The following is a 22,986-nucleotide window of genomic DNA, read 5'->3' on the forward strand; positions in this document are numbered from 1 at the left end:
ATCATACAACACAAGCAATATGTTTGAGCATAACAATTTTCTAGTTTTACAAAGGCATTTTCTTGGCTTTTACCTGATACCCATTCATCTCCTTTACGCAGTAAGGTGTGCAGTAGTTCTAAAAGTGTGCTGAGACCCGGTAAGAAGTTACCAAAGTAGTTCAGGAGTCCTAGAAATGACCGCAGCTCCGTCACGTTCTGTGGCCTCGGTGCATTCTCCATTGCCTCCGTTTTCGAATCGGTGGGCCTGATGCCGTCCACCGCGATTCTTCTCCCCAGGAACTCCACTTCAGGTGCCGGGAAAAAGCACTTTGAGCATTTTAACCTGAGCCCCACGCGGTTGAGTCGACTAAAAACCTCCTCCAGGTTCTGCAGATGCTCGACTGTGTCCTGACCTGTAACAAAGATGTCGTCCTGGAGGACCATCGTGCGTGGGACCGGCTTCAGTAAGCTTTCCATTTTTTCTGGAATATCGCCGCGGCTGATCCAATCCCAAATGGACATCTGTTGTAAATGAAGAGACCTTTGTTGCATGTTGATGCAGGTGAGGCCCTTCGATGATTCCTCCAGCTCCTGCGTCATGAAGTACAAGGTCAAGTCCAGCTTCGTGAATGTCTTTCCTCCCGCCAGCATCGCAAAAAGGTCATCTGCCTTTGATAGTAGGTATTGATCCTGCAGGGAGAAACGATTGATAGTTACTTTGTAATCACCACAGATTCTGAGAGTGCTGTCTCCTTTGAGGACTGGGACAATCGGACTGGCCCACTCGTTGAATTAGATCGGCAAAATGATGCCCTCTCATTGCCGCTGGTCCAGCTCGATCTCCACCCTCTCTCTCATCATTTACGGTACTGCTCTCGCCTCATGATGGATGGGTCATGCCCCCGGAATCAAATGGATCTGCACTTTTGCTCCTTGGAACTTCCCGATGCCTGGTTCAAGCAGCGAGGGGAACTTGTTTAAGACCTGGGCACATGAAGTGTCGTCAATGGATGAGAGCGATCGGTCATTGTCCCAGTTCCAGCGTATCTTTCCCAGCCAGTTCCTGCCGAGCAGCGTGGGACCATCGCCCGGTACCACCCTTGAGTGGTAGCTTGTGCAACGCTCTATCATTGGAGACCTTTACAGTAGCACTGCCAATTATGGGAATCAGTTCCTTTGTGTAAGTTCTCAGTTTAGTGCGAATGGGAGTCAGGACTGGCCTTGAGGCCTTGCTGCACCACAATTTATCGAAAGTCTTTTTGCTCATAATGGACTGGCTTGCATCCGTATCCAGCTCCATTGACACCAGGAGTCCATTTAATTCAACTTTCAGCATTATCAGAGGACACTTTGTGGTAAATGTGTGCACCCCATATACCTCTGCCTCCTCGGTCTGAGGCTCTGGTTCATCTTGATCCGCCATGGATCTGTCCTCTTCTGCAACGTGGTGGTTTGCAGGATTAGCAGGGTTTGCAGCTCGCCTGCTCATATGTTGGAGGTGTCTCATTGTTCCACAGCCCTCACAAATGTACCTTTTGAAGCGGAATGAATGGAAACGATGATCACCCCCGCAGCGCCAACAAGGTGTTAATGGCCTTGCATTCATCACCCTTGATGGTGGACTCTGAGACATCTGCAGATGTGCAGCTGCAGGCATGTGGGGCCTGCCCTGTACATTGTGATTTGAAAACAACATCACTTTGTTCACAGTACTTGTAGCAGCACTCCTGTGCTGAGAGATTTGCTTAGTATTGTCACTGGTAGCAATGAATGCCTGGGCTATTGCTATGGCTTTACTCAAGGTTGCGGTCTCTACAATCAAAAGTTTGCAAAGTATCACTTCATGGCCAATGCCAAATATGAAGAAGTCCCTGAGCATGTGCTCCAAATGTCCTTCAAATTCACAATGCCCTGCAAGGCATCTCAGCTCGCCACTTCCTGGGCTTCAGACCTTTTGTAGATGAAGAACCGGTACCTCACCATCAGAACGCTTTCCTTCAGGTTCAGATGCTCCCGGACCAGTGTGCACAAATCATTGTATGATTTCTCTGTGGGTTTCGCTGGAGCAAGCAGATTTTTCATGAGGCCATACATTGGTGCCCTGCAGATGTTGAGGAGAGTCACCCTTCATTTGGCAGTATTCGCTTCTCCTTCCAGCTTGTTGGTCATGAAGTATTGGTTGAGTCACTCCACGAAGATTTCCCAATTATCTCCCTCCAAAAATTTTTCCAGGATGCCCATTGTTCTTTGCATCGTTGGGTTCATCATCTGTATCTCATCGCCAGCTGTTATGTATGAATGAAGTGTCTGACTAGATACTGTAAGCTCAAAGTAAAGTGTGACCTTAGTCTTTTATTACAGGTCTCCAGAGTGCCTCTCCAGCCTGTGAGGCCTCCTTAAGTACCTGTGCTCCCAAGGGATTATGGGATCCCTTGGGACACGAGGGGATGAGCCCTCTGGTCGCCACTCAAGGCATCTACAGGTTTCCATATACAACACCTACCATGTTCTTGCCCAATCACTTAACCTTCCCAAATCCTTTTGCAGCCTTTTTGCCTCCTCCTCACAGCTTAATTTCCCACATCGCTTTGAATCATCAACAAACTTGGATAAATTGCACTCATTCCCATCATCTAAATCATTGATATAGATTGTCAATAGCTGAGGCCCAAGCACTGATCCTTGTGGCACCCCCACTAGTTAAAGCCTGCCAACCCGATAGGAGTTGAGATAGAAGACCTGTTTATTCTTACTCTCCATTTTCTGACCATTAACCAATCCTCAATGCATGTTGATATATTACCCCAAATCGCATGAGCCCTAATTTTGTGCAATACCCTCTTGCATGGCACTTTATTGACTGTTTTTTGAAAAGCCAAAAACACTATGTCTGCTAGTTCTCCCTTATCCACCCTACTAGTAATCTTAATGAACTCTAAACAAATTTTTCATCATGGTTTCCCTTTCATAAAACCATGTTGACACTGCCCAGTCATATCATGAATTTCTAATTGTCCTGTTATCACATCCCTAATAAAAGATACTAGCATTTCATAGAAACATAGAAACATAGAAAATAGGTGCAGGAGTAGGCCATTCGGCCCTTCTAGCCTGCACCGCCATTCAATGAGTTCATGGCTGAACATTCAACTTCAGTACTCCGGCTACTAATTTCAGGCTGAATGTTCTAAAGTTCCTATACCTTTCTCTATACCTTGTTTCTTGAACATCACGGTTACGTTTGCTACCTTCCAATCCATGTGGACCATTCTAGAATCTAGGGAATTCTGGAAGATCAAAACCAATGTATCCACTATCTCTGCAGCCACTTCTTTTAAAACATTAGGATGTAGTCTATCAGGTCCGGAGGATTTATCGACTTTTAGTCCTATTAAATTTCTCCAGTTCTGTTTCTTTACTACTACTAATTTATTTAAGTTCTTCATTCTCACTCGGTCCTTGGTTCCTCATTCATTCCTGAATGTTTTTCGTGTACTCTACCGTGATACACAATATTAGTTTACTGGCGTTGCCATTTCCTTATTTCCCATTATAATTTCACCTGCCTCTGCCTCTAAGGGACCCATATTTACTTTCACTAATTTCTTCCTGTTTATAAAACCTATAGAGGCATTTCCAATCTGTTTCATGTCTCTTGATAGCTTACTGTCATATTCTATTTTCTCTTTCTTTATCAATTGCTTGGTTCTTCACCACATTTTAAAATTCTCCCAATTCTCAGGGATGCTAATCTTTTTGGCAACATTATAAACCTCTTCCTTTAATCTAATACTATCTTTAACTTTTGTTAATCCACTTTTCCCGTGTTTTAAAAAATTATTTTAAGCGAATGTATATTCATCGTGAATTATGAATTCATTCTTTAAATCTTTGCCATTCCTTATCTACCATCATATCAGTTAATCTAGTTTCTCAATCTACCTTAGACAACTGGTCTCTCATACATACAGAGATTGCTTTGTTTGGGGGGTTGGAGTGCACGTGCATGAATACAAGAAGCATGATGAATAAGGTTGATGAGCTGCAGGCACAACTTGTCATAGAAAACATAGAAACATAGAAACATAGAAACATAGAAAATAGGTGCAGGAGCAGGCCATTCAGCCCTTCTATCCTAGCACCGCCATTCAATGAGTTCATGGCTGAACATGACACTTCAGTACCCCCTTCCTGCTTTCTCGCCATAACCCTTGATCCCCCGAGTAGTAAGGACTTCATCTAACTCCCTTTTGAATATATTTAGTGAATTGGCCTCAACTACTTTCTGTGGTAGAGAATTCCACAGGTTCACCACTCTCTGGGTGAAGAAGTTTCTCCTCATCTCGGTCCTAAATGGCTTACCCCTTATCCTTAGACTGTGACCCCTGGTTCTGGACTTCCCCAACATTGGGAACATTCTTCCTGCATCTAACCTGTCTAAACCCGTCAGAATTTTAAACGTTTTTATGAGGTCCCCTCTCATTCTTCTGAACTCCAGTGAATACAAGCCCAGTTGATCTAGTCTTTCTTGATAGGTCAGTCCCGCCATCCCGGGAATCAGTCTGGTGAATCTTCGCTGCACTCCGTCAATAGCAAGAATGTCCTTCCTCAAGTTAGGAGACCAAAACTGTACACAATACTCCAGGTGTGGCCTCACCAAGGCCCTGTACAACTGTAGCAACACCTCCCTGCCCCTGTATTCAAATCCCCTCGCTATGAAGGCCAACATGCCATTTGCTTTCTTAACCGCCTGCTGTATCTGCATGCTAACCTTCAATGACTGATGTACCATGACACCCAGGTCTCGTTGCACCTTCCCTTTTCCTAATCTGTCACCATTCAGATAATAGTCTGTCTCTCTGTTTTTACCACCAAAGTGGATAACCTCACATTTATCCACATTATACTTCATCTGCCATGCATTTGCCCACTCACCTAACCTATCCAAGTCACTCTGCAGCCTCATAGCATCCTCCTCGCAGCTCACACTGCCACCCAACTTAGTGTCATCCGCAAATTTGGAGATACTGCATTTAATCCCCTCGTCTAAATCATTAATGTACAATGTAAACAGCTGGGGCCCCAGCACAGAACCTTGCGGCACCCCACTAGTCACTGCCTGCCATTCTGAAAAGTACCCGTTTACTCCTACTCTTTGCTTCCTGTCTGACAACCAGTTCTCAATCCACGTCAGCACACTACCCCCAATCCCATGTGCTTTAACTTTGCACATTAATCTCTTGTGTGGGACCTTGTCGAAAGCCTTCTGAAAGTCCAAATATACCACATCAACTGGTTCTCCTTTGTCCACTTTACTGGAAACATCCTCAAAAAATTGCAGAAGATTTGTCAAGCATGATTTCCCTTTCACAAATCCATGCTGACTTGGACCTATCCTGTCACCATTTTCCAGATGCACTGCTATGACATCCTTAATAATTGATTCCATCATTTTACCCACTACTGAGGTCAGGCTGACCGGTCTATAATTCCCTGTTTTCTCTCTCCCTCCTTTTTTAAAAAGTGGGGTTACATTGGCTACCCTCCACTCCATAGGAACTGATCCAGAGTCAATGGAATGTTGGAAAATGACTGTCAATGCATCCACTATTTCCAAGGCCACCTCCTTAAGTACTCTGGGATGCAGTCCATCAGGCCCTGGGGATTTATCGGCCTTCAATCCCATCAATTTCCCCAACACAATTTCCCGACTAATAAAGATTTCCCTCAGTTCCCCCTCCTTACTAGACCCTCTGACCCCTTTTATATCTGGAAGGTTGTTTGTATCCTCCTTAGTGAATACCGAACCAAAGTACTTGTTCAATTGGTCTGCCATTTCTTTGTTCCCCGTTATGACTTCCCCTGATTCTGACTGCAGGGGACCTACGTTTGTCTTTACTAACCTTTTTCTCACAAGGTTATGATATATTAGTAGTGATGGAGACCTGGGTCAAACAAGAGCAGTAATGAAAAGTTAAAATTCCTGGCTACAATATATACAGGAGGAATATTGAAGATAAAAAGGAGGGTGTAGCATTAATGATCAAAGATACATTTACAGCCCTGGTAAGAGATGTTGTGCTTGAGGATTCAAAGACAGAATCTATTTGGCTAGAGTTAAGGAGTACAATAAGGATTGTTACACTGCTGGGTATATGCTCTAATGCTTTATACCAAAAATAATGTAAAAGAGGAGAAAATTAGCAAATTAATCATCTTTATTTTAAAAATAGAGTACTTATAATACAGGCATCAATTATCCTAATATAGACTGGGGTAAGTGTAAAGATAAGCAGGGGACATTCCTGAAATGTTTACTAGGGAACTTTCTTGATCAGTATGATTTCTGTCCAACGAGGAAGGAATCAGTGCTGGATCTAATTTCGGGGAGTGAAATGGGACAATTGGAGCACATTTCTGTGGCAGAAAATTTGGGAACCATTCATCACAATATTATTAGATTTCATCATAGGCTGTTCCTCGAAATCGAGGAAGACTTGCTTCCACTCTAAAAGTGGGTTCTCAGGTGACTGTACAGTCCAATATGGGAATTACATTCTCTGTCACAGGTGGGACAGACAGTGGTTGAAGGTTGTGGGTGGGGAGTTTGGTTTGCTCCACGCTCCGTCCGCTGCCTGCACATGTTTTCTGCATGCTCTCAGCGACGAGACTCGAGGTGGTCAGCACCCTCCCAGATGCTCTTCCTGCACTTAGAGTGGTCTGTGGCCAGGAATTCCCAGGTATTGATGGGGATGTTGCATTTTATCAAGGAGGCTTTGAGGGTGTCCTTGAAATGTTTCCTCTGCCCACCTGGGGCTCGCTTGCCGTGTAGAAGTTGTGAGTAGAGCATTTGCTTTGGGAGTCTTGTGTTGGGCATGTGGACAATGTGGCCTGCCCAATGGAGCTGGTCGAGTGTGGTCAATGCTTCGATGCTGGGGATATTGGCCTGATCAAGAACACTGACTTTGGTACACCTATCCTCCCAGGGGATTTGCAGGATCTTGCGGCGATATCATTGGCGGTATTTCTCCAGCAAGCTGAGGTGTCTACTGTATATGGTCCACTTCTCTGAGCCATACAGGAGGGTGAGTATCACTACAGCCCTGTAGACCATAAGCTTGGTGCCAGATTTGAGGGACTGGTCTTTGAACACTCTCTTCCTCAGGCGACCGAAGGTTGCATTGGTGCACTGGAGGCAGTGTTGGACCTCGTCGTTGATGTCTTCCCTTGCTGATCGTAGGCTCCCGAGGTATGGAAAGTTTCCATTAGGTTTAGAGCAGTTCTGAAAAGCGACAAGAAACAATCAAAGGTGATGATACGCAACTACCAGAGGGCTAATTTTACTGAACTGTAAAAGGATCGGCCCAGGTAGATTAGAATCAAAGACTGGTAGGTAAAACAATAAAAGAGTAATGGGCAGCCTTCAAATAGGAGGTGGTTCAGGTATAGACTAGAAATATTCCTATGAGATGGAAGGAAGGGCATCCAAAATTAGCACTCCCTCATGGTCTAAAGATTACAAGCAAACAGAATAAGGAGCCTTATGATAAATGCCACATTCATAATTCAGTAACGAATCAAGCAATAATGAATAAAGTACAGGGGAGAACTGAAATGCAAATAAGAAGGGCAAAGAGAAGATATGAGAAAAAGTTAGCAGTTAACGTAAAATGTAACACGCAAGTCTTTTACAAATATATCAATAGTAAAAGGATAGTCAAATGGAGGGTGGGGCCGATTAGGGGCCATCTTGTGGAGGCAGAGCACATGGCTGGAGTATTAAATTAGTACTTTGCACCTGCTTTCACAAACAAACAGGAGGCTGCCAATGTCACAGTAAAGGAGGAGGTTGTGAAGAAATTGAATAGGTTAAAAATAGATAAAGAGAAGCTGCTTAAAATATTGGTAGCACTCAAAGTAGAAAAGTCACCTATTCCGGATATGATGCATCCTAGGTTGCTGCGGGAAGTAAAGATGGTAATTGTGGAGGCACTGGCCACAGTATTTCAATCCTCCTTAGATATGGGTGTGTAGTCAGAGATCTGGAGTATAACAAATGTTAAATCCTGTTCGAATCAAGGGAGAGATAAACCCAAAAACCACAGGCCAATCATCCTAATGTCAGTGTTGGGGAAACTTTAAGAGACAATCATCCTGGACAAAATTAAATGACAGGCAGTTTGGATTGTTAAAGGCAACACATGGTTGGCAAACTTGATTGAGTTCTTTGAAGAAGTAATGGAGAGGATTTATGAGGGTAATGCTGTTGATGTTGTGTACATGGACTTTCCAAAGGCATTTGCTAAAGTGCCATGTATTAGACTTATTAGTAAAATTGAAGCCCATTGGAATAAAGGGACAGTGGCACCATGAATACCAAATTGGCTAAAGGACAGAAAATAGAGAGTCATTGTTGAAGGGTGGTTTTTCAGACTGTAGGGAAATGCACAGTGGTGTCCCCCAGGGCTTGGTATTAAGACCACTGCTTTTATTTTCTACCACTGGTCATCTTAATGACCTGAGCTTGGGTATACAAGAGATAATTTAAAAATTTGCAGAGAATACAAAGTTTAAATGTAATAAACAGAGAGGAAGATAGTAACAGACTTCAGGAGGACATAAAGAGACCGGTGAAAAGGGTAGACACATGGCAGATGGAATTAAATGCAGAAAAGTGTGAAGTGATGCATTTTCGAAGGAAAAATGACAAGAGGCAATGGAAACTAAATTGAGCATTTTTTAAAGGGATGCAGGAACAGAGAGACCTGCGGGATTACATACACAATTCCTTGAAACTGGCAGGATAACTCGATCAGACGATTAAAAAGCATACGTAGTCATTGGCTTTATAAATAGAGGCATAGAGTACAAAAGCAATTAACTTATGCTAAACCTTTTTAAATCATTGTTTTCAATAACGCTGACAGAGCGCCGACACTCCGGATAGCTGAGGGAACAATGCTGGCAGCAGTGGAGCATAAAGGAGCAGCGAGCAGCTGCAGCACAGAGCGTCGACACACCGGACCTGTGAGGGAACAATGCCGGCAGCAATGGAGCATAAAGGAGCAGCAAGCAGCGAGCCACCGCAGGGAGTAGCACAAGCAGATAAGAAAGGACGACAAAGGAGAACAGGGTGACTATATTTGATGTCACAGGAAAGCAGGGAAGTGATTGGTCGGTGAGTTCTTCTCTCTTTTCTTGCTTAAATTAAGGAGCTTAAATTAGGGGCTGGAATTAAAAACTAAATCTAATTAATTAAATATATTATAGATGTCAGGGCAGGCAATGTGTCACTGCTGCAACATAAGAACATAAGAACATAAGAATTAGGAACAGGAGTAGGCCATCTAGCCCCTCGAGCCTGCTCCGCCATTCAACAGGAGCGTGGCTGATCTGGCCGTGGACTCAGCTCTACTTACCCGCCCGCTCCCCATAATCCTTAATTCCCTTATTAGTTAAAAATCTATCTATCTGTGACTTGAATACATTCAATGAGCTAGCCTCAACTGCTTCCTTGGGCAGAGAATTCCACAGATTCACAACCCTCTGGGAGAAGAAATTCCTTCTCAACTCGGTTTTAAATAGGCTCCCCCGTATTTTGAGGCTGTGCCCCCTAGTTCTAGTCTCCCTGACCAGTGGAAACAACCTCTCTGCCTCAATCTTGTCTATCCCTTTCATTATTTTAAATGTTTCTATAAGATCACCCCTCATCCTTCTGAACTCCAACGAGTAAAGACCCAGTCTACTCAATCTATCATTATAAGGTAACCCCCTCATCTCCGGAATCAACCTAGTGAATCATCTCTGTACCCCCTCAAAAGCCAGTATATCCTTCCTTAAGTAAGGCGACCAAAACTGCACGCAGTACTCCAGGTGCGGCCTCACCAATACCCTATACAGTTGCAGAAGGACCTCCTTGCTTTTGTACTCCATCCCTCTCGCAATGAAGGCCAACATTCCATTCGCCTTCCTGATTATCTGCTGCACCTGCAAACTAACTTTTTGGGATTCATGCACAAGGACCCCCAGGTCCCTCTGCACCGCAGCATGTTGTAATTTCTCCCCATTCAAATAGTATTCCCTTTTTTTGTTTTATTTCCCAAGGTGTATGACCTCACACTTTCCGACATTGTATTCCATCTGCCAAACCTTAGCCCATTCGCTTAACGTATCTAAATCTCTTTGCAGCCTCTCTGTGTCCTCTACACAACCCGCTTTCCCACTAATCTTTGTGTCAACATGTGGAAGCTATTGGACACCATTGAGGTCCACAGCGACCACATCTGCAGCAAGTGTCTGCAGCTCAAGGAATGTCGGCTCTGCAATGATGAGATGTAATCCGAGCTGCAGACTATACGACACATCAGGGAGGGGGAGATTTACCTGGACGCCGCAATCCAGGAGCTAGTCACACAAATTCGATTAATTAATTCAAATTCGATCCGTGGTCAGAGACAGGAGGGTGTGACTACGAGTGAAGAAGGTATGGGGACTCAGGATGGAGTGATGGAGGAGCCTCAGCCCTTGCTCTTGTCCAACAGGTTCGAGGCTCTTACTCCTTGTGTGAACGAGAGCAGGGACTGCAGGCAGGATGAGCAAACTGGCCACAGCACCATGGTAAAGGGAGCCACTCAGGTGGGGGAGTAAAAATAAATATTGTAGTGGTATGGGGACAGTATCATTAGGGGAATAGATTCTGTTCTCTGCAGCCGAGAGCATAAATCTTGAAGGGTTAAGGACATCTCCTCTGGGCTGGAGAGGAACGTGGAGTGGGAGGGGGAGATCCAGTTGTCCTGGTCCATGTGGGTACCAATGACATAAGTAGAACAAACAAAGAGATTCTGCTGAGGGATTATGAGCAGCTAGGGGCCAAATTAAAAAACAGAACCACAAAGGTAATAATCTCTGGATTACTACCTGAGCGACGAGCAAATTTGCATAGGGTAAATAAGATCAGAGAGTTAAACACGTGGCTCAAAGACTGGTTTGGGAGAATGGGTTATGGTTTGTGGGACACTGGCACCAGTACTGGGGTAAGAGGGAGCTGTTCCATTGGGACGGGCTCCACTTAGACTGTGCTGGGACTAGGGTACTGGCAAATCAAATAACTAGGGCTGTAGAGAGGGCTTTAAACTAATTAGTGGTGGGGGGGGGGAGTGGGTGGAGGGTTCAGGTGAGCAAAAATGTTAAAAGTCAAAGAATAAGGAGAAGGCAAAACAGCAGAATAGCATTGGGGGAAACAAAAACCAGGGCATGACAGGAAGAGACAGAATGTGTAAACATCAAGGTGAATCAGAAACTGGGGTTAAACCAGGAAAAAAACGGTAAAAAAAAATTAAAAGCTCTTTATATGAATGCACACAGCATTCGTAACAAAATAGATGAGTTGATGGCACAAATAGATATAAATGGGTATGATCTGATTGCCATTACAGAGACGTGGTTGCAAGGTGACCAAGGCTGGGAACTAAATATTCAGTGGTAATTGACAATTCAGAAGGAAAGACAGAAAAGAAAAGTAGGTGGGGTAGCACTGTTAATAAAGGATGAGATAAGTGCATTAGTGAGAAACGATATTGGCTCAGAGGATCAAGATGTTGAATCAGTTTGGGTGAAGATAAGGAATAAAAAGGGGAAAAAGTCACTGGTGGGCATAGTCTATGGGCTCCCTAACAGTAGCTACACTCTTGGACGGTGTATAAATCAAGAAATAATGGAGGCTTGTAATGAAGGAATGGCAATAATCATGGGTGATTTTAAACTTCATTTTGATTGGAGAAAGGAAATTGGCCAGGGTAGTCTTGAGGAAGAGTTCATAGAGTGTATCCAGGATAGTTTCCTTGAACAGTACGTTGCGGAACCAACCAGGGAGCAGGCTATCTTAGATCTGGTACTGTGTAATGAGACAGGATTAATAAACGATCTCCTAGTAAAGGATCCTCTAGGAATGAGTGACCATAACATGGTTCAATTTCAATTTCAGTTGGAGGGTGAGAAAGTTGGATCTCAAACCAGTGTCCTAAGCTTAAATAACGGAGACTACAAAGGTATGATGGCAGAGTTGGCTAAAGTAGACTGGGAAAATAGATTAAAGTATGGGATGGTTGATGAGCAGCGGCAGATATTTAAGGAGATATTTCATAGCTCGCAATAAAAATATATCCCAATGAGAAGGAAAGACTGTAAGACATCTGTGGCTAACTAAGAAAATAAGGGATGATATCAAATTGAAAACAAGGACATACAATGTGGCCAAGACTTGTGGGAGACCAGAGGATTGGGAAACTTTTAAAAACCAGCAAAGAACGACAAAAAAATTCAGAAAGAGAGGAAAGATAGATTATGAAAGTAAACTAGCACGAAATATAAAAACAGATTTGAATCGTTTCTACAGGTACATAAAAAGGAAAAGAGTGGCTAAAGTAAATGTTGGTCCCCTAGAGGATGAGATTGTGGAATTAATAATGGGGAACAGGGAAAAGGCAGAGATGGTGAACAACTACTTTGTATCGGTCTTCACGTAGAAGAGATTAAAAACATCCCAATCGTCGATAATCAAGGAGCTATAGGGAGGGAGGAACTTAATACAATCACTATCACTAAAGAAGTAGTACTCGGTAAAATAATGGGACTAAAGGCAAACAAGTCCCCTGGACCTGATGGCTTGCATCCTAGGGTCTTAAAAGAAGTGGCTGTAGAGATAGTGGATGCATTGGTTATATTCTACAAAAATTCCAGAGAATTGGAAAACCGCAAATGTACATAAGAACATAAGAACATAAGAATTAGGAACAGGAGTAGGCCATCGAGCCCCTCGAGCCTGCTCCGCCATTCAACAAGATCATGGCTGATCAGGCCGTGGACTCAGCTCCACTTACCCGCCCGCTCCCCATAGCCCTTAATTCCCTTATTGGTTAAAAATCTATCTATCTGTGATTTGAATACATTCAACGAGCTAGCCTCAACTGCTTCCTTGGGCAGAGAATTCCACAGATTCACAACCCTCTGGGAGAAGAAATTCCTTCTCAACTCGGTTTTAAATTGGCTCCCCCATATTTTGAGGCTGTGCCCCCTAGTTCTAGTCTCCCTGACCAGTGGAAACAACCTCTCTGCCTCTATCTTGTCTATCCCTTTCATTATTTTAAATGTTTCTATAAGATCACCCCTCATCCTTCTGAACTCCAACGAGTAAAGATTCAGTCTACTCAATCTATCATCATAAGGTAACCCCCTCATCTCTGGAATCAGCCGAGTGAATCGTCTCTGTACCCCTTCCAAAGCTAGTATATCCTTCCTTAAGTAAGGTGACCAAAACTGCACGCAGTACTCCAGGTGCGGCCTCACCAATACCCTGTACAGTTGCAGCAGGAACCCCCTGCTTTTGTACTCCATCCCTCTCGCAATGAAGGCCAACATTCGCCTTCCTGATTACCTGCTGCACCTGCAAACTAACTTTTTGGGATTCATGCTCACGGACTCCCAGGCCGCCTGCAATTTCTACGGTCTGGAGGAGTCCGTGTTCCATGTTTTTATTGAGTGCACAAGGTTGCAGCACCTGTTCCATTATTTGAAGGGGCTGCTCCTGAAATTCTGGCTGCACTTCAGTCCCACTCTCCTGATCTTTGGGCACCCTGTGCGGAGGGGAGCGGGTAGGTCCGAGGGCCTCCTCGTAGGACTGCTCCTGGGCACGGCCAAGGGTGCCATCAGCCGGTCCAGGCAGCGGGCGGTCGAGGGGGTCGTTCAACCTGACTGCCTGCCTCTCTTCCACTCTTACATCCGGTCCAGGGTGTCCTTGGAGATGGAGCACGCGGTGTCCACCGGTACGCTCGCGGCCTTCCGCGAGAGGTGGGCACCGGAGGGACTGGAGTGCATCATCACGCCCGGCAACCAAATTTTAATTTGATTTTACGTTTTAAAGTTTAATTTGTTTTAATTGCCGGTGTTTTTAGTGTCCCCTTCCCTTTTATAGGGGGCACTGGGGAAAAATTGTGATTTTAGTGCCCAAAAAAAAACCCAAAAAAAAGAAAGAAAAAAAAAACAAAAAAAGGAAAAAAAGGGCCTTGTAAATGTCTGGTGTGTCACCCAGGTCGGGTGGCACGGTTTAATGTGTTTTGTTTTGCAGATAAACTCCAAAAAGAGTTTCATGCACAATGACCAAAAAGAGTTTCATGCACAATGACCCCCAGGTCCCTCTGCACCGTAGCATGTTGTAATTTCTCCCCATTCAAATAATATTCCCTTTTAATGTTTTTTTTTCCAAGGTGGATGGCCTCACATTTTCCGACATTGTATTCCATCTGCCAAACCTTAGCCCATTCGCTTAACTTATCTAAATCTCTTTGCAGCCTCTCTGTGTCCTCTACACAACCTGCTTTCCCACTAATCTTTGTGTCATCTGCAAATTTTGTTACACTACACTCTGTCCCCTCTTCCAGGTCATCTATGTATATTGTAAACAGTTGTGGTCCCAGCACCGATCCCTGTGGCACACCACTAACCACCAATTTCCAACCCGAAAAGGACCCATTTATCCCAACTCTCTGCTTTCTGTTAGCCAGCTAATTCTCGATCCATGCTAATACATTTCCTCTGACTCCGCGTACCTTTATCTTCTGCAGTAACCTTTTGTTTGGCACCTTATCGAATGCCTTTTGGAAATCTAAATACACCACATCCATCTGTACACCTCTATCCACCATGCTCGTTATATCCTCAAAGAATTCCAATAAATTAGTTTAACATGATTTCTCCTTCATGAATCCATGTTGCGTATGCTTGATTGCACTATTCCTATCTAGATGTCCCGCTATTTCTTCCTTAATGATAGCTTCAAGCATTCTCCGCACTACAGATGTTAAACTAACCGGCCTATAATTACCTGCCTTTTGTCTGCCCCCTTTTTTAAACAGAGGCGTTACATTAGCTGCTTTCCAATCCGCTGGTACCTCCCCAGAGTCCAGAGAATTTTGGTAGATTATAATGAATGCATCTGCTATAACTTCCGCCATCTCTTTTAATACCCTGGGATGCATTTCATCAGGACCAGGGGACTTGTCTATCTTGAGTTCCATTAGCCTGTCCAGCACTAAGCCCCTAGTGATAGTGATTGTCTCAAGGTCTTCCCTTCCCACATTCCCGTGACCAGCAATCTTTGGCATGGATTTTGTGTCTTCCACTGTGAAGACCGAAGCAAAATAATTGTTTAAGGTCTCAGCCATGTCCACATTTACCATTATTAAATCCCCCTTCTCATCTTCTAAGGGACCAACATTTATTTTAGTCACTCTTTTCGGTTTTATATATCGGTAAAAGCTTTTACTATCTGTTTTTATCTTTTGCGCACGTTTACTTTCGTGATCTATCTTTCCTTTCTTTATTGCTTTCTTAGTCATTCTTTGCTGTCGTTTAAAATTTTCCCAATCTTCTAGTTTCCCACTAACCTTGGCCACCTTATACGCATTGGTTTTTAATTTGATACTCTACTTTATTTCCTTGGTTATCCACGGCTGGACATCCCTTCTCTTACCGCCCTTCTTTTTCACTGGAATATATTTTTGTTGAGCACTATGAAAGAGCTCCTTAAAAATCCTCCACTGTTCCTCAATTGTGCCACCCTTTAGTCTGTATTCCCAGTCTACTTTAGCCAACTCTGCCCTCATCCCACTGTAGTCCCCTTTGTTTAAGTATAGTACGCTCGTTTCTGACACAACTTCCTCACCCTCAATCTGTATTACAAATTCAACCATACTGTGATCACTCATTCTGAGAGGATCTTTTACTAGGAGATCATTTATTATTCCTGTCTCATTACACAGGACCAGATCTAAGATAGCTTGCTCCCTTGTAGGTTCTGTAACATACTGTTCTAAGAAACAGTAAATGTAACACCCCTATTTAAAAAAGGAGGCAGACAGAAAGCAGGAAACTATAGACTAGTTAGCCTAACATCAGTCATTGGAAAAATAATGGAGTCCATTATTAAGAAAGCAGTAGCAGGACTTTGGAAAAGCATAAGTCAATCAAGCAGAGCCAGCATGGTTTTATGAAAGGAAAATCATGTTTGATAAATTTTCTAGAATTCTTCGAAAATGCAACATGCAGGGTGGATAAGGGGAACCAGTGGATATGGTGTTTTTCCATTTCCAGAAGGCATTCGATAAGATGACAGATAAAAAGTTACTGCACAAGATAAAACTTCACGCTTTGGGGTAATATATCAGCATGGATAGCGGATTGGCTAACTAACAGAAAACAGAGAATCAGTTGACCAGTTGACAAACAGTAATTAATGCCACAGGGATCGGTGCTGGGGCCTCAACTATTTACAATCCATATTAGTGACTTGGATGAAGGGACCGATTGTAATGTAGCCAAATTTGCTGATGATACAAAAATGGGTGGGAGAGCAAATTGTGAGAAGGACACAAAAAATCTGCAAAGGGATATAGACAGGCTATGTGAGTGGGCAAAAATTTGGCACATGGAATGTAATGTGGAAATATGAGGTTATCGACTTTGGCAGAAAAAATAGAAAAGCAAATTTAAATGTAAATTAAGAAAAATTGCAAAGTGCTGCAGTGCAGAGAGACTTGGGGGTCCTTGTGCATGAAACACAAATGCAGGTACAGCAAGTAATCATGAAGCCAAATGGATTGTTGCCCTTTATTGCAAGGGGGATGGAGTATAAAAGCAGAGAAGTCCTGCTACAACTGTATAGGGTATTGGTGAGGCCACACCTAGAGTACTGCATACAGTTTTGGTCTCCATATTTAAGAAAGGATATACTTGCATTGGGAGCTGTTCAGAGAAGGTTCATTCGGTTGATTCCGGAGATGAGGGGGTTGGCTTATGAAGATAGGTTGAGTACGTTGGGCCTATATTCATTGGAGTTCAGAAGAATGAGAGGTGATCTTATCGTAACATATAAGATAATGAGGGAGCTCGACAAGGTGGATGCAGAGGATATTTCCACTCATAGGGGAAACTAAAACGAGGGGACATAGTCTCAGAATAAGGGGCCACCCATTTAAAACTAAGATGAGGAGAAATTTCTTCTCTGAGGTTGTAAATCTGTGGAATTCGCTGCCTCAAAGAGCTGTGAAAGCTGGGACATTAAATAAATTTGACAGAAATAGATAGTTTCTTAAACGATAAGGGGATAAGGCGTTATGGGGAGTGGGTGGAGAAGTGGAGCTGAGTCCATGATCAGATCAGCCATGATCTTATTGAATAGTGGAGCAGGCTTGAGGGGCCGTATGGCCTACTTCTTATGTTCTTATATTCTTATCCTCATTGGAGTTCAGATGAATGAGAGGTGATCTTATCGAAACATATAAGATTATGAGGGGGCTCGACAAGGTGGATGCAGAGAGGATATTTCCACTCACAGGGGAAACTAAAACTAGGGGACATAGTCTCAGAAAAAGGGGCCACCCAATTAAAACTAAGATGAGGAGGAATTTCTTCTCTCAGAGGGTTGTAAATCTATGGAATTCTCTTCCCCAGAGAGCTATGGAGGCTGGGTCATTGAATATATTTAAGGCAGAGATAGACAAATTTTTGAGCGTAGGGGAATAAAGGGTTATGGGGAGTGGGCAGGGAAGTGAAGCAGATTCCGTGATCAGATCAGCCATGATATTGAATGGTGGAGCAGGCTCGAGGGTGCCAAATGGCGTACTCCTGCTCCTATTTCTTATGTTCTTATTATGGGCAGCACACTTCTGAAAGGAAGTTGAGGCCTTGGAGAGGAGCAGAGGAGATTTTCTAGAATGGTACCGGCAATGAGGGACTTCAGCTAGGTGCTCCTGCACCTATTTTCTATGTTTCTATGTTAATAGAGCTTTTCAAAATGATGGAGGATTATGATATATTAAATAATGTTAAATAGCGCAAATCCTTAATCGCTGGTAGAAAGTTTGGCAACCAGATATAAGGTAATTGGCAAATGAACCAGCGGTTAGATAATGAGACTTTTTTTTAAATGGGTTGCGTGTTAAGGTCTGGAATATACTGCCTGAACGGGTGGTGGAAGCAGATTCAACAGTAACCTTCAAAAGAGAATTGGTTTTATACTTGAAAAGCAAATAATTGTAGGGCTATGGAGAAAGAGCAGTAGAATGGGACTTAATTGGATAGCTCTTTTACAAAGCTGATACAATCACGATTGGCTGAAACGCCTCCTTCAATGCTGTATGATTTGGGGAACATCTGGGCAAGAGTGACCACAACATTATACGGTTCCAATTAGCTCGTTGAATGAAAGGTACTGAGAAGCTGCAACTCGTAACGGATTTTAGAAGAGCAAACTTTTCCGAAATGGCAGATGACTTGGAACAGGTAAATTGGCTAACCTTCCTCGGTGGTGATGAGACCGATGTTGAATATGAATGGAAAGTTTTTAAGAACAAGATTAAAAATGTGGAAAACATTTGTGCCCAAAATCAAAAGTAGGAAATGTGGTAATAAAAAGCCCAGGTGGCTATGTACAAAGACAAATAAGATGTATACAGAAATGTTTCTTAAATTAAAAACATTTAATATCCAAATAAACAAGGTTGAATACAAGGAACAACTAAAGAAAAGGAAAGCTGCTATTAGATCAGCAAAAAGGTTCATGGAAAAAGGATTGTAGACAACTGTGGCAGTAATGGGAAGAGCTTGCTTAGTTATGTGAACATAAGAACATAAGAAATAGGAGCAGCAGAAGGCCATTTGGCCCCCCGTGCCTGCTCCACCATTTAATAAGATCATGGCTGATCTGATCATGGACTCAGCTCCACTTCCCTGCCCGCTCCCCATAACCCTTTATTCCCTTATCACTCAAAAATCTGTCCATCTCCGCCTTAAATATATTCAATGACCCAGCCTCCATAGCTCACTAGGACAGAGAATTCCACAGATTTACAACCCTCTGAGAGAAGAAATTTCTCCTCATCTCAGTTTTAAATGGACGGCCCCTTATTCTGAGATTAAGGGAGTCAGAGAACTATCAAAGACTGTATTGGACCACTGAAAGGTGTTTACAAAGTACACTAGGTATGGTGGAAATATTAAATGAGTACTTTGCATGAGTCCTCACCCTTGAAGATGATGCTCAAATGTTAGAATTTAGTAATACTAGCTTTATTCGTAAAATTAACATAGATAAACATATTGTTTTAGAATGAATTAAAAACTTGAATACAGATAGAATAGCCAAGCCAATTGATATCCACCCGAGGGTCCTCCGGGAGATGGGGCATGTGCTGTGCGTGCCCCTGCCTGTATTTTTAATAGCTCACTGCACTCTGGAATGGTTCCAGATTGGAAGGAGGCTAAAGTCGTCCACATTTTTAAAAAGGTGTCAAGACAGACCCGGGTAACTATAGTCCCATCAGTTTAACATCAGTAATAGGAAAGATGCTTGAAGGAAACATAAGGGATGCAATATATGAATACTTGGATACGGAGGAATATATTAGAGACACCCAACTTGGCTTCACACAAAAGGGGTCATGTCTCATAAATCTAATTGTATTTTTTGAAAAGGTTACAAAGTTGGTGGATGAGAGAAGGCCAGTAGACATTGTCTACTTACAACCCAACTCTGGAGCAGCAAAGCAGCATTACAGATGGCTCAAGGATGAGGTCCAACAAAAAACACAGGGCCTAAAGAATAGGTGGTGGATGGAGAAAGCACAGGAGATACAGCAGTTGGCCAGCAGCCAAGATGTGCGAGGATTCTTCATCGCAGTCAAGGCCACCTACAGCCCAAACACCCAAGGCCCAACCGCACTGCTGGCCAAGAATGGGGAAACACTCATCAAGGTCACCGAGGCAGTCAGGGCCCGCTGGAAGGAGCACTTTGGTGATCTTCTCAATCAAGACTCTGCCTTTGACGTGAGTGTTCTCGACTCCATTCCGTAGCATGCTAACCGCCACCACCTCAGTGAGACCCCATCACTGCACGAGGTAGAAAAAGCCATAAGACAGCTAAAAAAACAAGGCCATGGGAGCGGATGGAATCCCTGCTGAGGCACTGAAGTATGACGGAGAGGCACTGCTGGCATGAATACATGACCTCATCTCTCTCATCTGGAGGGAGGAGAGCATGCTGGGAGATCTTAGAGATGCAGTGATCGTGACCATCTTCAAAAAAGGGGACAAGTCCGACTCAGCAACTACAGAGGAATCTCCCTGCTATCAGCCACTGGGAAAGTCTTCGCTAGAGTCCTCATCGACCGTCTTCTCCCCATGGCCAAGGAGCTCCTCCCAAAGTCGCAGTGCGGATTTCGTCCCCTATGGGGCACAACGGACATGATTTTTGCAGCGCGACAGCTCCAGGAAAAATGCAGGGAACAGCACCAGTGCTTATACATGGCCTTCTTCGACCTTACAAAGGCCTTCGACACTGTCAACTGCGAGGGTCCTCCTCCGTTTTGGATGCCCCCAAAAGTATGTCACCATCCTACGCCTGCTCCACGATGACATGCAGCATGATCCTTACCAACGGATCCATCACAGACCCCATCCACGTCCGGACCGGAGTCAAACAGGGCTGCGTCATCGCTCCAACTCTCTTCTCAATCTTCCTCGCTGCCATGCTCCACCTCACAGTCGACAAGCTTCCCGCTGGAGTGGAACTAAACTACAGAACCAGTGTCAACCTGTTCAACCTTCGCTGTCTCCTGGCCAGATCCAAGACCGCCCCAACCTCTGTCATCAAGCTCCATTACGCGGATGGTGCCTGCATTTGCGCACACATAGAGGCTGAACTCCAGGACATCATCGACGTATTTACTGAGGCGTACAAAAGCATGGGCCTTACGCTAAACATCAGTAAGACAAAGGTCCTTCACCAGCCTGTCCTCGCCGCACAGCACTGCCCCCCCACTCATCAAGTTCCATGGCCCAGCCCTGGATAACATGGACCACTTCCCTTATCTCAGGAGCCTCCTATCAACAAGAGCAGGCATTGACGATGAGATCCAACACCACCTTCAGTGCGCCAGTGCAGCCTTAAGCCACCTGAGGAAAAGAGTGTTTGAAGACCAAGCCCTCAAAACTGTCATCAAGCTCATGATTGACAGGGCTGTAGTAATACCAGCCCTCCTGTATGGCTCAGAAACATGGACCATGTACAGCAGACATCTCAAGTCGCTGGAGAAATACCACCAACGATGTCTCCGCAAGATCCTGCAAATCCCTGGAAGGACAGACATACCAACATTAACGTCCTCGACCAGGCCAACATCCCCAGCACTGAAGTACCGACCACACGTGATTAGCTCCACTGGGTAGGACACATCGTTCGTATGCCAGACACGAGATTCCCAAAGCAAGCGCTCTACTCGGAACTCCTTCACGGCAAACAAACCAAAGGTGGGCAGCAGGAACATTACAAGGACAGCCTCAAAGCCTCCCTGATAAAGTGCAACATCCACACTGACACCTGGGAGTCCCTGGTCAAAGACCGCCCTAAGTGGAGGAAGTGCATTCGGGAGGGCGCTGAGCTCCTCGAGTCTCGCCGCCGAGAGCATGCAGAAATCAAGCACAGGCAGCGGAAAGAGCGTGCGGCAAACCAGTCCCACCCACCTCTTCCCTCAATGACTGTTTGTCCCATCTGTGACAGAGACTGTGGTTCTCGTTTTGGACTGTACAGCCACCTAATAACTCATGTTAAGAGTGGAAGCAAGTCTTCCTCGATTCCGAGGGACTGCCTATGGTGATGAGATTTCAAAAGCGCTTTTGATAAGGTACCGCTTCCAGGCTTCTCTATAAGATCAGAGCCTCTGGTATTAGTGGAAATATATTGAGTTGGGTTTAAAACTGGCTGGCAGGAAGCAGGCAAAAATGAGTTATAGATGGATTTGGATCTGTTTGGAGACCGATCACCAGTGGTGTCCCGCAGAGATCAGTGTTGGGATTGTTGCTTTTTACTATTTTTATTAATGATCTGGACTTTGAGGTTGGGGACACAATTTGAAAATTTGTAGATGATACCAAGATCTGTGTGAGAGTTAAAACTATAGAAGATGCTCATCTGCTTCAGGCAGATCTTAATGTTTTGGGAGACTGGGCTCAAGACTGGAAAATGATGTGTAACTTAGATAAGTGCAGTGTTATGCATGTGGGCAGGGCAAATGCTCAACATTCATACATCCTCCAGAGAAAGGCAATAAGATGGTGGCGATAGAAAGAGATTTGGACATTCTAGTTCATACATCCCTTAAAGGTACATGAGCAATGCGATGCAGCGATAGCTAGAGCAAATATGGTGTTGGGGTGTATCCATAAGACAATTGAGTATAAGATGAGGTGTACTGTTTTGTCCTTGTACAAGATCTTAGTCAGGCCGTACTTGGAATACTGTGTCCAGTTTTGGTCTCCTCACATAGTGGGTGATACTGAGACTCTAGAAAGCGTGCAGAAGAGGGCCATAGAGTAATTCCAAATCTAAAGCATTTTAGTTATCAAGATAGTCTAAAAATATTGGGACTCTATACCTCAGAACAGCGTAAACTTAGGAAGGATCTGATGGAGCTTTATAAGATAATGAAGGAAATAGATGTTGTTCCAGCTGACAGATTATTTCAATTAAATAGATTAGGCAGGACCAATCATCACAAATTTAAGTTGCACAGGGCTAGATCTAGGTTAGACATCAGGAGGTAGTTCTTTTCCAATAGACCAATCGACCTCTGGAACAAGCTGTCGTTTCATGTGGTGGATGCAGACTCAAAGAATTCCTTCAAGTGAAAGTTGGATTTGTTTCTGGCTTCAGCGAAGATCACCTCTTACAGAAGGTAGGTACTGCAGGGAATTCAAGGCCAGAATGATCTCATGGAATCATTTTGATCGCCTCGATGGACGGGAGAGGAATTTACCAGATTTTATCGCTCCAAATTGGCCTTGGATTTTTACCTGATTTTTTTGCCTCTCCCAGGAGATCACATGGTTTGGGGTGGGGTGGAGTATATATGTTGTGATACACAGGGTATCACCATTGTGTGGGACAGACTCGATG

The sequence above is a fragment of the Pristiophorus japonicus genome, chromosome 6 (genome assembly GCF_044704955.1).
Source record: "Pristiophorus japonicus isolate sPriJap1 chromosome 6, sPriJap1.hap1, whole genome shotgun sequence".
NCBI classification, from domain to species: domain Eukaryota; kingdom Metazoa; phylum Chordata; class Chondrichthyes; family Pristiophoridae; genus Pristiophorus; species Pristiophorus japonicus.